The sequence below is a fragment of the Lissotriton helveticus genome, chromosome 5_1, assembly GCF_964261635.1.
Source record: "Lissotriton helveticus chromosome 5_1, aLisHel1.1, whole genome shotgun sequence".
In the NCBI taxonomy this organism is placed as follows: Eukaryota; Metazoa; Chordata; class Amphibia; order Caudata; family Salamandridae; genus Lissotriton; species Lissotriton helveticus.
The window spans coordinates 408,820,016-408,833,598 of record NC_136065.1 but is presented as its reverse complement, the minus strand read 5'-3'; the positions used below and the strand labels follow the sequence as shown (position 1 = coordinate 408,833,598).

Below are 13,583 nucleotides of genomic sequence, written 5' to 3'. Positions count from 1 at the left end.
GAACACCTCAAGTGCTCGATCTGGGAGGAGAACGACGAGAAGAGGAGGCAGAGAAAGGCGAAGGCACACCAGGACTCCAGATGATCGTTCCAGCAGGTGAATAAACCTGGTAATCCGAAGCCTTGAAGGGGGTGTCGGCACATCAGATCTACTACGGTCCAAGGAGGCGCTTAAGGGTCTGCGTCTATTCCACCCAATAGGAAATAGGGCTGCCATTTTGTGCAGTTTTTCGGCGGAATTCATACAAAACACACACTTCTTAATATATGGGGGCAAATGCTGATGAACATATGGAAGTCAAGCGCGGTAGAACACAGTGTAGCCAAGATGTGGTGAGAGGCATTCTGAATTTATTTTATAACAGATTTTGAATCTGCTTTCAGTGAGCAGGACACTACAATGAATCCAGCAAATCGCAAATCACATTCCAGGGTTTCCCGCTGTACCTCTCGAACCTGCTGATGAAAGAGGTGTCCTAGCTCTTTGTATCCAAGTGCATGAACGCTGGCCCCCTCACGCAAAATCTCAGTGTGAACGAGGTTGTAGTTGTCTGGACATTGAGAAAACATTTTCTGAAGTTTTTCTGGGGCTCCTTTCACAGCTGCAATGCAGCAAAGATCAGTGGAACCCATCTTCTCATAGGAAGCCAGGACAGACATTCGCTTCAGTGCACTTTCAAAATGGAAACGCTGGTGAATTTTGAGTCCTTGAGTTTTAATGCTTCTGGGGAACACCTTTTCGTCTTTAGTCAAAGACCAACTTGTGGCAGTTAGCACTGCTTTCTCCAAAGGATCGCCGATCAAAGTCCCGTCATCCATCTGCACGAGCGAGTGACAGGTCACTATAACTCGGTGTGTTTCTAGAGGAATGTCCGTCACTGGTGTTACATCTTTCCCATCTTTGATGCCAGCTACTCCTCTGACCACTAGACTTTCACTTGTTAAGGTGCCCGTTTTATCAAAGCAACAGATCTGAATGCTCCCTGCAAAGGGAATCCTGAATGGCTCTGAACAGTACACATACTGTTTTGCCAGGGCAATGAGAGAGGTGTTGACAGCCAAAGACAACCCAATTGGAAGTTCAGGTGGAACAACCGAAGTCAAGATAAGGGTACACTTCAGAAACAACTTGTAACGATTCCGACTGAGGTCCTTGGTGCCTTCAATCCATACATAGGCTGCAGCTGCAATTGCAAACACTAGCAGGAAAAGGATAAATATGAAGGTTTCCAAATTATTAGCTGTAACTCTCTTCACACCGAACAGGATAGTGCGCAGTAGTTTACCCTGAGAAGTATTGAAGCCAGTCCTCAAGATATAGCCCACACACCCATTTTCAAAAGGTTTCAGGCCTGAGCTCGCTATCTGGGGTGGAGTATGCTGCACCACTTTGGTGCCACCAAATATCAAATGCAATTGTAAATAGAACGTGTTAGACCTGTCAGCCCTAGGGTGGTCTTTCCCTATTTTTTTCGCCCTTGCCTCATTTTTCCCACCTTCTTTTTGTTGGCCCTTAGGCCTTTGGGCACCTTTTCATGGCTAATCCATGTTAGGGTGCAGGTGCTCTCTACTCCAAACATGGCTGCCACTGGCCCCTGCTACTGCAGAGTGGTCTTTTAGTGTAGCACCCTAGTTGCCAGGAGCTGGCTGGGTCCCCATACAATGTTGCAATGCCAGCCTCCCATCCCCTGTCCATAGGTAGAGTGGTAAGCTCCTGGAACCTTCCAGAAGAAATGCGGAACTGATTTTTGCCGCCTTAGAGAGTGGTCACCTGACCTGGGCATACTTAAGCAAGGGAGGGAACTTTTTCTAGTCAGTTGGGGCATCACTGACCTGGGGAACCCACGCAGGAGATTTAGGCGGGAGGGCCTAGTCAGGAACTTATGCCACTGGGAGTTAAAGGATTTAGGTGCTGCCTCTTAAGCTGAGTGAGGTATCCTAGACAAGCCCCCTGATCTGGCCCAGCGGTAGGGAACCCCAGGGTCCATCTGCAGTGACTGAGGAAAACTCATCCAGCCTCCAACTCAACCCCCCCCTCAACTTCAAGAAACCAACACCTAAGGGCGCAGAACCATCCAAGCGCCAAGAAGACTATTTGCCTTAGCCAGAGACTGCTGGGGGATTGACCAGGTACTGGACTGTGCTGCCCTGCGCACTCCCTGCCTTCATCTGGGCCCATCTTACCCTACCTGTCTCCCCCTGACTGACTTGCTCTGCTTTCCCTCCTGCCTGCATTATTTGCTGACTGACTTGCCAAGCGCTGTACCCTGTTCCCCTGCCCAGCGCTGTGTCAGAAACTACTGAAATTGCCTCCCTGGCCCTGCCGGCGACCAGCGCTGTGAAGCACCTTCCAAGCGCTGGATTGCCCCTTCAAGCGCTCATCTGCCTCGGCGCCAAGCGCTGTACCTTGCCCCCTGAGGTGCCTGAGGAGACCCCTTCGCCATCGCGGCATCGGCGCCGAACACCAGACACCCCCAAGGCGCTTCTGGCCTGTCACGAGGCTGCCTGCCTGTGCGCTGTGTCCCGCGCCGTCATTCAACCCCCCTCGGCGGCCCCCGTATGCCAGGAGAGGGACGCCGCATCGAGTCCGCCAGGCAGCACTAGGCCTGAAGCCTTCCAGGGCCTGTGTCACGTGACGGGGGAGCGCCACCGCGTCATCGGCCGCGCCCCCCGCCCAAGCCGCGCAGCCATTGGCTGCCGGGAACAAGCCCCTGCTTTGAGGCCCGGCACCCGGGGAAGTTCCGTTTCACCGCGGAGGGGGTGGAGGACCACAGGAGCACCCCTCCGCTTCGCCCGCACATTGCGCCTGACCCTCTGCGGGCGTCCAAGAACCACAAATGCCCCGTGGCCGCCGCGGGCCGAGTGAGACCCCCGGGAGGGTCGGAAACCCTCCCGCCTACTCCAAGACCAGCGCAAGGGCCCGAGGAGGGGCCGAAGCTACCAGGTAATCCCAGGGGAGGAGGGCGGACGGCCGGGAAAGGCCCAGAGTTCGCCCCTTCCCCAGGAAAGGCCTCATTGAGCCCCGGGAGACCATGTGACCGGGCTGGAGCATCATACTGGGGCTGAATGACTGAGCAGGCCCGGGGGAACAGTCTTAGAAGGGATTAATTGGCCCTACCCAGTAGGCCGCTTGGGGTTGGATTAACTCCTCGTTCCACTTGACTGTGCAGGCCTTAACCCCACTTTATGCTACATTAACTGCTCATGCCTGCTTACTTGTTTCAAGCCTGCTGATGAAGTGGTAATATTTCCCTGTACTGAATTTCTTGCAGGGGCGGGCTTCTATGAATCCTGATGGGGTCGTGTTATTATACTGATTGATTTACTCCAGTACTATTTTGATGACAGGATTTCTGGTATTGAACTGTTGATATTTACAAGAGGAAATGTTCATAACTGCTTCTTGAAATGTTAGCCCTTGGTTTATAAAAGTACCCCCTTAGCCTGCTGAAGAGAATAATGCGACAGGCTGTGTTGTTTGATGTTTTACTGCTCTAATTAAATGCTTTACTAAAACTGCTTGAATGAAATGCTTTACCACTTTAAAGGAAATGCATAATGAAATGCTTCCATGAAATGCTTTAAGAAATGCTGAGGAATGAATTGCCCTGACTTTTATCTTATATAAAAGCTTCTGATTTTCAATCACAAATACTGGTTTGGTCTCCATTATTGCGCCCACTTATCGTCTCAGTGGATGAGTGTGTTGAGTAGCTGCTTTACACGTATGCCCATGGTTGCCTTCCTGCTCGAGCCAAACTACCCCCCGGAGAACTGGCGGTCCCAGTTCTTACATTGTTGGCGAGCGGTGGGTTCCAGGACCTGTAGTTACCTAACACCCTCCGGTGGGACAGAGTGCGCTGCAATTAATTGGACACCTGTGGTGCCTACAAGCTAACTCAATTGCCCACCACTGTCTAGCCTGCAAAGTGTGTAGGGACCTGTGTTGACCCAGCATTGTTGCCTACGTCCTAGTATCTTTCTTCCAAGTTACCTGGGTCCCCACCTGACAAAATGGAGTTCCAGCTGGCTGACCTTGATAGGTACACGGTAGTGCAGTTAAGGGAGTTTTGTCAGGGGATGGGGGTGCCGGTGGGGCAGAGAGCTGTGAAAGAAGAGCTCCGCACCGCCTTGAGGGCATGGGTAAGGGCCCACCCAGGGGAGAGAGAGGATGAGGAACAGGAAGAACAGGACACACAAGGGGAGGCGGACACTCAAGAAGACCCAGGCCTGCTCAACATTGATATGTCTGACAATTTAATACCTGGAAGACGTTCCGGGGCAGGGAGTAGTGTGTCTAGGGGGAGTGTGTCGCCGCAGGAGTACAAGGACAGGAGGGAGGAGAGGCGATTGAAGTGGGAGCTGGTCAAGTTAGAGCACCAGAGGGAGAGAGAAAGGGAAGATAAGCAGTTTGCTATGGAGGAAAGGAAGTTGGCGCACGAGCTCCAGCTCAAGGAAATGGAGCTGAGAGCATTACAGTTGGGTGCGCCAGGAAGTCCGAATGGTGGCAGCGTACCAGAGGCTCAGCAGGAGCCCAGATTCTGGTTACCTAAGGAGGTGATAGCGAGCTACACCAAGGAGGATGACATTGCCAGGTCGTTGGAGGCGTATGAAGTGGCCTTGACTGCCCATGGGGTGCCCAAGAAACATTGGGGAGGTGGTTTGTACCGGTATATACCTCCTGACGTCAGGGACACCCTCCTGTATTTAGATAAGGCAGACCAGTTTAGGTATTCCACCATGAAGGAGGCGCTCATTAAACATTTTGGCCTCAACCCCGAAAGGTATCGCCAGAGGTTCCGTGGCAGCCATAAGCTGTCCACGCAGAATTGGGTGGATTTTTTTGAGTATGCCCGTAAGGCTCTGGATGGTTAGGTGCGTGGCAGCGAGGTGCGTGATTTTGAGGGCCTGTACAATCTTTTTTTGAGAGAGCACCTCTTGGATAAGTGTTTTCCGGAGCTGCGCCAACATCTGGTGTACCGCAAGCTTACTGATCCCCGTGAGCTTGCGGAGGAGGCGGATACTTGGGTCAGCACCCGGGTGTCACACAAGGGCCCCTGGGGAGATGGCCCGAAAGGCGGGCAGGGCGCCCCCCAGAAGAAAGAGGGTGGAGATAAAAGAACGGAGTTCTCACGAGGCCCACAAACTAGACAGTTTGGGAAAGGAGTAGGTACCCCACCTCAGAACCGTTCCCCGAAACCCACTTACCCTGACAAGAGTCAGCAGCCAAAAGTGGTCCGATGCTATGAGTGCGGAGAGGTCAGACACTACAAGGGAAATGCCCAGTGTCGCAAACGACCCCCAGCCCCCACTGGTGGCAAGGGTCCCGGGGTGGCTAGTGTAGCACTTGGGATGGAGCTGCCCCTAGATAGGGAAGGGGAGTGGACAGGCCTGACCCTGGTTTTACTTGGGGATAGAGAGATGGTCCTAGTGACGCCCTTACCATCGAATACTGCTAAGTACCAGCAGAGGGTGAAGGTCATTGGGGAGGAGGTGGACGCTCTGAGGGACACAGGAGCCAGCATGACCACCGTAATGAGGCGGCTAGTGTCCCCTGAGCAGGTAGTACCTGATGTGTTCCATCCGGCCGTGTTGGCTGACGGCCGTATGAGCTACTATCCCGTGGCTCAAGTTCTCTTTGAGTGGGGAGGAGTGTCAGGCCCGTTGAGAGTTGCGATCAGCCCTGCCTTGCCTGTGGACTGTCTGCTCGGTAATGACCTAGAACATACCGCCTGGAAGGAAGTGGAGTTTAAGGCCCACACTGAGATGCTGGGATTACTAGGGTGGACTTGCGTAGTCACACGGTCCATGGCTGCCGGGCAAGAAGCTCAACCCGGGTTGGAGCCTGAGACAACGGCCCAACCCAGTGCCGGTCCAAAGGAGAGTGTTGTGGAGGACACGCCCGTGTGATGGATGGGGAGCCCCCGGACGTAACCCCGGAGTCCGTGGAGGTGGATGTCGTTCCCGTGGGGGACTTGCTGACCCTTGCCGAGTGGCATGTGGAAGGAGGGCCTACCCGGGAGGAATTCTGTCGGGCACAGAAGGAGTGCCCCACGCTTGAAGGCATGCGGCGACAGGCCGAAGCCCATCGGCTAATTGAGAGACTGCCAGTTATCCCGTGTATTGGGAGGATGGCCTCCTGTACAGTGAGCCGAAGGTTCCGGTGCATGGATCCTCGAGGGCCTTAGTGGTCCCCCAGTGCTACCGGGCCTTTTTGTTGGATTTGGCGCATGAGATACCATTGGCTGGACACCTGGGCCAGGACAAGACCGTTGCGAGGCTAGTCCCACATTTCTATTGGCCCAGGATGAGAATTGCCTCTGACACCTACTGCAAGACCTGCAAGACTTGCCAGGCAAGTGGCAAGACGGGGACCAAAGTGAAGGCCCCATTGGAACCACTCCCGGTGGTCGGGACCCCTTTCGAGCGGGTCGGCATGGACATCGTTGGGCCATTGGACCCTCCGACCTCTGCGGGATGCCGGTTCATCTTGGTGTTGGTGGACCACGCCACTCGGTACCCGGAGGCCATCCCTCTGAGGACCGTTACTGCACCTGTGGTTGCGCGGACCCTGATGGGGATATTTACCCGAGTGGGATTCCCCAAGGTCGTGGTGTCGGACAGGGGCACAAATTTCATGTTGGCCTACATGCAGGCCATGTGGAAGGAGTGCGGAGTGACCTATCGGTTCTCCACTCCTTACCACCCCCAGACTAACGGGCTCGTAGAGCGCTTCAACAAGACCTTGAAGGGGATGATCCGGAGCCTGCCAGAAGACTTGAGGCGGAAATGGGACATCCTACTCCCTTGCTTGCTGTTCTCGTACCGCGAGGTACCACAGAAGGGAATCGGGTTCAGCCCCTTCAAATTTCTCTATGGCCATCCCGTTAGGGGACCCCTCAGTCTTGTCAAAGAGGGGTGGGAGAAGACTTCGAAGAAGCTCCCCCATGATGTTGTCAGCTACATGCTGGCATTCCGCAGCCAGATGGCCAAGCTGTGGAAGGAAGCCTCAGACAACTTAGAGGCTAGCCAAGCCATCATGAAGGAGTGGTATGACCGCAACGCTCGGACGGTGGAGTTGGACGCTGGACAGAAGGTGTGGGTCATGGAGCCTGGGGAGATTAGTGCCCTCCAGGACCGGTGGACTGGTCCGTACGAGATTGTGGAGCATTGCGGCCAGACCACCGACGTCGTTGACTTGAAGACCCCCCGTCAGCCCCATCGGGTGCTCCACGTCAATCGCCTGAAGCCTCACCATGAGCGATCGGAGCTTGCTCTCCTCATGGTGACGGATGGGAGCGAGGAGGAGGAGAGTGGGCCTCTTCTAGACCTTCTAGCGGCTCAGTAAAAGGATGGTTCAGTGGAGGGAGTTGTCCTCTCCCCATCCTTGACCCCAGGGCAACAGACGGACTGCCGCCAGGTATTGGCGCAGCACGCCTCGTTGTTCTCCCTCACGCCTGGAATTACACATCTGTGTACCCATGATGTGGACACAGGGGACATTCCGCCAGTGAAAACCAAGTCTTACCGGCTGTCCGAGAAAGTGAAGAACAGCATCCAGGGTGAGGTGACCAAAATGCTGGAGCTGGGAGTGATCGACCCCTCCAGCAGCCCGTGGGCTAGTCCGGTCGTGCTGGTGCCGAAAGCGGCCCCACCGGGCACCACACCAGAACTTCGGTTCTGTGTGGACTATCGGGGATTGAACTCTGTCACCAAGACAGATGCTCACCCGATACCACGGGCAGACAAGCTGATTGACCGGCTGGGAGCAGCCAAGTACCTCAGCACCATCGACTTGACATGAGGGTACTGGCAGATCGCCATGGCCGATGGAGCGAAGGAGAAGACAGCGTTCTCCACCCCGAGGGCCACTTCCAATTTCGAGTGATGCCCTTCGGGCTCAAGAATGCTCCGGCCACCTTCCAGCGGTTGGTGAACCAGGTGCTATCTGGCCTGGAGTCCTTCTCAGCGGCGTACCTGGATGACATAGCTGTCTTCAGTAGCACCTGGGAGGACCATCTGCAGCATCTCCAGGAGGTGCTGCGCGCTTTGCAACGTGCTGGCCTCACCATCAAGGCTAGCAAGTGCCAGATTGGACAGGGATATGTTGTGTACCTGGGACACCTGGTGGGCGGGGGTAAGGTTCAACCCCTCCAGGCCAAAATTGAGACCATCATGGCCTGGGAACCCCCAAGACGCAGACTGAGGTCCGAGCTTTCCTCGGCCTCACTGGCTACTACCGCAGATTCATCATGGGACATGGCACCATCGTGCCCCCCTTGACCGAGTTGACGTCCAAAAAGCAGCCACGCAAGGTCATCTGTACGGCTGCTTGCCAGGAGGCATTTGAAACACTGAAGCCCGCGATGTGCACCGCTCCGATGCTGGCCACTCCGGACTTCCAAAAAGAATTCATCGTGCAGACAGACTCCTCAGAACACGGCGTAGGCGCCGTGCTGTCCCAACTCAACGATGATGGCTAAGACCAACCTGTGGCCTTCATCTCCCAAAGACTCCTCCCTCGGGAACAGCGATGGAGTACCATCGAGCGAGCAGCCTTCGCTGTGGTCTGGGCCTTGAAGAAGCTGAGGCCATACCTTTTTGGCTCTCACTTCCTAGTTCAAACCAACCACCGACCCCTTCGCTGGCTCATGCAGATGAGAGGCGAAAATCCCAAGTTGCTAAGGTGGTCCATTTCCCTACAGGGGATGGACTTTAGGGTGGAACATCGGCCTGGAGCTGACCACGCCAATGCTGACGGTCTCTCAAGGTTTTTCCGCATTAGCGACGAGAACTCCCTAGAGGTTGGGTAGTTCTCCCCTCTTTCGGCTGGGGGGGACGCATGTTAGACCTGTCAGCCCTAGGGTGGTCTTTCCCTATTTTTTTCGCCCTTGCCTCATTTTTTCCACCTTCTTTTTGTTGGCCCTTAGGTCTTCGGGCACCTTTTCATGGCTAATCCATGTTAGGGTGCAGGTGCTCTCTACTCCAAACATGGCTGCCACTGGCCCCTGCTACTGCAGAATGGTCTTTTAGTGTAGCACCCTAGTTTGCCAGGAGCTGGCTGGGTCCCCATACAATGTTGCAATGCCAGCCTCCCATCCCCTGTCCATAGGTAGAGTGGGGAAGCTCCTGGAACCTTCCAGAAGAAAGGCGGAACTGATTTTTGTCGCCTTAGAGAGTCGTCACCTGACCTGGGCATACTTAAGCAAGGGATGGAACTTTTTCTAGTCAGTTGGGGCATCACTGACCTGGGGAACCCACGCAGGAGATTTAGGCGGGAGGGCCTAGTCAGGAACTTATGCCACTGGGAGTGACAGGATTTAGGTGCTGCCTCTTAAGCTGAGTGAGGTATCCTAGACAAGCCCCCTGATCTGGCCCAGCGGTAGGGAACCCCAGGGTCCATCTGCAGTGACTGAGGAAAACTCATCCAGCCTCCAACACAACCCCCCCTCAACTTCAAGAAACCAACACCTAAGGGCGCAGAACCATCCAAGCGCCAAGAAGACTATTTGCCTTAGCCAGAGACTGCTGGGGGATCGACCAGGTACTGGACTGTGCTGCCCTGCGCACTCCCTGCCTTCATCGGGGCCCATCTTGCCCTACCTGTCTCCCCCTGACTGACTTGCTCTGCTTTCCCTCCTGCCTGCATTATTTGCTGACTGACTTGCCAAGCGCTGTACCCTGTTCCCCTGCCCAGCGCTGTGTCAGAAACTACTGAAATTGCCTCCCTGGCCCTGCCGGCGACCAGCGCTGTGAAGCACCTCCCAAGCGCTGGATTGCCCCTTCAAGCGCTCATCTGCCTCGGCAGCAAGCGCTGTACCTTGCCCCCTGAGGCACCTGAGGAGACCCCTTCGCCATCGCGGCATCGGCGCCGCACACGTGACACCCACGAGGCGCTTCCGGCCTGTCACGAGGCTGCCTGCCTGTGCGCTGTGTCCCGCGCCGTCATTCAACCCCCCTCGGCGGCCCCCGTATGCCAGGAGAGGGCCGCCGCATTGAGTCCGCCAGGCCGCACTAGGCCTGAATCTTTCCTGTGCCTGTGTCACGTGACGGTAGAGCGCCGCCGCGTCATCGGCCGCGCCCCCCGCCTAAGCCGCGCAGCCATTGGCTGCCGGGAACAAGCCCCTGCCTCGAGGCCCGGCACCCGGGGAAGATCCGTTTCACCGCGGAGGGGGTGGAGGACCACGGGAGCCCCCCTCCGCTTCGCCCGCACATCGCGCCTGACCCTCTGCGGGAGTCCAAGAACCACAACTGCCCGGTGGCCGCCGCGGGCCGAGTGAGACCCCCGGGAGGGTCGGAAACCCTCCCACCTACTCCAAGACCAGCGCAAGGGCCCGAGGAGGGGCCGAAGCTACCAGGTAATCCCAGGGGAGGAGGGCGGAAGGCCGGGAAAGGCCTCGAGTTTGCCTCTCCCCCGGGAAAGGCCCCATTGAGCCCCAAGAGACCGTGTGACCGGGCTGGAGCATCATACTGGGGCTGAATGACTGAGCAGGCCCGGGAGAACAGTCTTAGAAGGGATTAATTGGCCCTGCCCAGTAGGCAGCTTGGGGTTGGATTAACTCCTCGTTCCACTTGACTGTGCAGGCCTTAACCCCACCTTATGCTACATTAACTGCTCATGCCTGCTTACCTGTTTCAAGCCTGCTAATGAAGTGGTAATATTTCCCTGTACTGAATTTCTTGCAGGGGCGGGCTTCTACGAATCCTGATGGGGTTGTGTTATTATACTGATTGATTTACTTCAGTACTATTTTGATGACAGCATTTCTGGTATTGAACTGTTGATATTTACAAGAGGAAATGTTCATAACTGCTTCTTGAAATGTTAGCCCTTGGTTTATAAAAGTACCCCCTTAGCCTGCTGAAGAGAATAATGCGACAGGCTGTGTTGTTTGATGTTTTACTGCTTTAATGAAATGCTTTACTGAAACTGCTTGAATGAAATGCTTTACCACTTTAAAGGAAATGCATAATGAAATGCTTCCATGAAATGCTTTAAGAAATGCTGAGGAATTAATTGCCCTGACTTTAATCTTATATAAAAGCTTCTGATTTTCAATCACAAATACTGGTTTGGTCTCCATTATTGCGCCCACTTATCGTCTCAGTGGATGAGTGTGTTGAGTAGCTGCTTTACACGTATGCCCATGGTTGCCTTCCTGCTTGAGCCAAGCTACCCCCCGGAGAACTGGCGGCCACAGTTCTTACATTGTTGGCAAGCGGTGGGATCCAGGACCTGTAGCTACCTAACACCCTCCAGTGGGACAGAGTGCGCTGCAATTAATTGGACACCTGTGGTGCCTACAAGCTAACTCAATTGCCCACCACTGTCTAGCCTGCAAAGTGTGTAGGGACCTGTGTTGACCCAGCATTGTTGCCTACGTCCTAGTATCTTTCTTCCAAGTTACCTGGGTCCCCACCTGACAAAATGGAGTTCCAGCTGGGTGACCTTGATAGGTACACGGTAGTGCAGTTAAGGGAGTTTTGTCAGGGGATGAGGGTGCCGGTGGGGCAGAGAGCTGTAAAAGAAGAGCTCCGCACTGCCTTGAGGGCATGGGTAAGGGCCCATCCAGGGGAGATAGAGAGGATGAGGAACAGGAGGAACAGGACACACAAGGGGAGGCGGACACTCAAGAAGACCCAGGCCTGCTCAACATTGATAAGTCTGACAATGTATTGCCAGGAAGACGTTCCGGGGCAGGGAGTAGTGTGTCTAGGGGGAGTGTGTCGCCTCAGGAGTACAAGGACAGGAGGGAGGAGAGGCGATTGAAGTGGGAGCTGGCCAAGTTAGAGCACCAGAGGGAGAGAGAAAGGGAAGATAAGCAGTTTGCTATGGAGGAAAGGAAGTTGGCGCACGAGCTCCAGCTCAAGGTAATGGAGTTGAGAGCATTACAGTTGGGTGCGCCAGGAAGTCCGAATGGTGGCAGCGTACCAGAGGCTCAGCAGGAGCCCAGATTCTGGTTACCTAAGGAGGTGATAACGAGCTACACCAAGGGGGATGACATTGCCAGGTGGTTGGAGGCGTATGAAGTGGCCTTGACTGCCCATGGGGTGCCCGAGAAACCTTGGGGAGGTGGTTTGTACCGGTATATACCTCCTGACGTCAGGGACACCCTCATGTATTTAGATAAGGCAGACCAGTTTAGGTATTCCCCCATGAAGGAGGCGCTCATTAAACATTTTGGCCTCAACCCCGAAAGGTATCGCCAGAGGTTCCGTGGCAGCCATAGGCTGTCCACGCAGAATTGGGTGGATTTTTTGGAGTATGCCCGTAAGGCTCTGGATGGTTGGGTGCGTGGCAGCGAGGTGCGTGATTATGAGGGCCTGTAAAATCTTTTTTTGAGAGAGCACCTCTTGGATAAGTGTTTTCCGGAGCTGCGCCAACATCTGGTGGACCGCAAGCTTACTGATCCCCGTGAGCTTGCGGAGGAGGCAGATACTTGGGTCAGCACCCGGGTGTCACACAAGGGCCCCGGGGGAGACGGCCCGAAAGGCGGACAGGCTGCCCCCCAGAAGAAAGAGGGTGGAGATAAAAGAACGGAGTTCTCACGAGGCCCACAAACTAGACAGTTTGGGAAAGGAGTAGGTACCCCACCTCAGAACCGTTCCCCGAAACCCACTTACCCTGACAAGAGTCAGCAGCCAAAAGTGGTCCGGTGCTCTGAGTGCGGAGTGGTCAGACACTACAAGGGAGATGCCCAGTCTCGCAAATGACCCCCAGCCCCCCCTGGTGGCAAGAGTCCCGGGGTGGCTAGAGTAGCACTTGGGATGGAGCTGCCCCTAGATAGGGAAGGGGAGTGGACAGGCCTGACCCTGGTTTCACTTGGGGATAGAGAGATGGTCCCAGTGACGCCCTTACTGCTAAGTACCAGCAGAGGGTGAAGGTCAATGGGGAGGAGGTGGACGCTCTGAGGGACACAGGAGCCAGCATGACCACCATAGTGAGGCGGCTGGTGTCCCCTGAGCAGGTAGTACCTGATGTGTTCCATCCGGCCGTGTTGGCTGACGGCTGTATGAGCTACTATCCCGTGGCTCAAGTTCCCTTTGAGTGGGGAGGAGTGTCAGGCCCATTGAGAGTTGCGATCAGCCCTGCCTTGCCTGTGGACTGTCTGCTCGGTAATGACCTAGAACATACCGCCTGGAAGGAAGTGGAGTTTAAGGCCCACACTGAGATGCTGGAGTTACCAGGGTGGACTTGCGTAGTCACGCGGTCCATGGCTGCCCGGCAAGAAGCTCAACCCGGGTTGGAGCCTGAGACAACGGCCCAACCCAGTGCCGGTCCAAAGGAGAGTGTTGTGGAGGACACCCCCGTGTGATGGATGGGGAGCCCGTGGAGGTAACCCCGGAGTCCGTGGAGGTGGATGTCGTTCCCGTGGGGGACTTGCCGACCCTTGCCGAGTGGCATGTGGAAGGAGGGCCTACCCGGGAGGAATTCTGTCGGGCACAGAAGGAGTGCCCCACGCTTGAAGGCATGCGGCGACAGGCCGAAGCCCAAGCGGCTAATCGAGAGACTGGCAGTTATCACGTGTATTGGGAGGATGGCCTCCTGTACAGTGAGCCGAAGGTTCCGTTGCATGGATTCTC

At 55.3% G+C, this 13,583-nt stretch overlaps 1 pseudogene; it reads right to left on the bottom strand.

Annotated features, from left to right (window-relative positions):
- Nucleotides 1–239: 239 nt before the first annotated feature.
- The window catches only part of LOC144752483 (endoplasmic reticulum transmembrane helix translocase pseudogene), a 48,668-nt pseudogene continuing 35,324 nt past the window's right edge, over nt 240–13,583 (bottom strand).